This window comes from Alligator sinensis, unplaced genomic scaffold, assembly GCF_000455745.1.
Source record: "Alligator sinensis unplaced genomic scaffold, ASM45574v1 scaffold66_2, whole genome shotgun sequence".
Lineage (NCBI taxonomy): Eukaryota > Metazoa > Chordata > Crocodylia > Alligatoridae > Alligator > Alligator sinensis.
Window position 1 is genome coordinate 322,423 of NW_005842489.1, and position 1,390 is coordinate 323,812.

A 1,390-nucleotide genomic window follows, 5' to 3' on the forward strand; every position below is an offset into this window, starting at 1 on the left:
TGCCCCGGGGAGCCCATGCCAGCCACACTGCCATAGTGAGGTGCCCACCCAGCAGTATTGAGGGTGGTAGCATGCAGTTGTGGGGCACTGTTGGGGTGCGCAGGGGGCTTTAAAGGAGAAAATCCACATTTTTCTGCAGCAAACGGAAAACCCAGATCCCTGATTATAACATTCATTCACCTGCTCTTCTAGCAGTCCTATGGAATCGTAGGAAATTAGGGTAGGAAGGGACCTCAGGAGGTCATTTAGTCCAACCCACTGCTCAAAGCAGGACCATTCCCAACTAGATTATCCCAGCCAGGGCTTTGTTGAGCCAGGCCTTTAAAACCTCCAAGGATGGAGATTCCACCACTTCTCTAGGTAACCCATTCCATTGCTTCACCACCCTCCTAGTGAGAAATTTTCTCTTAATATCCAACCTAAACTTCCCTTGCTGCAACTTGAGACCATTGCTCCTTGTGCTGTCATCGGTCACTACTGAGCACAGAACAGTATATACCATCACTTGCTTCCACTGCCCCTCTACTGCCTACATTGGACAGACAGGGAGATCTCTATGTGAAAGAATGAACGGACACTGATCTAACATCAGTTCCAGAAAGACACAAGTGCTTGTGACAGAACATAACCTCCCTGGACACTCCACCACTGACCTCAGAGAAGGTGTTCTTGGATAGCAAAACTTTAAAAACTGACTTTCACAGACATTTCACAGACATTAGGGCTGGAAGGGACTTCAGAAGATCATTGAGTCCAGCCCCTGTCCCAGGGGCAGGAAGTCAGCTGGGGTCACAGGGTCCCAACAAGACTTGAATGGGAAACTGTGGAAAAAGAAATCATCCACAGGCTAGATTGTGCGAAGCACAGTCTAGAAAATGAGACTATGAATTCTTATCCCAATACCTCAGTTTGCTCCTGTAACTTTTATGTTTCCTAATGAATTAACCACTTTGTTTTTCTCTCCTACCTACCTTGCCTTTCCCAGCACTGTCCCCTTCTTTTTCCTCCCCTTACGTATTCTAATCACTGCTTTCTATGTAGAAGCTCAGCTTTCTGAAGTCCCTTCATAGTATCTGGTGAATTAAGCTGCTGCTGATGCATTTTGGATTTATTTAATCTATAAAGGTGCAACTCTACCTGCCTTCTGCCTGATTGCAGACTGACTCAGCTAACCACCTCTACCTGACAAAGTAGTTTTGCTCAGAGGTGACCAACCTGCAGCCTGAGTCCCACAAGTATCATAAGCAGCTACTGTGTAGTATGCAGCAGACTGGGGAGGGGACAGGTTGCACAATGGTACATAGGGCAGGGAGCAGAAAGCAGAATATTAGATCAGGCAAGGAACACATTGAAGGAAGCACACAACTGATTGGCAGATCAACTAAGGGAA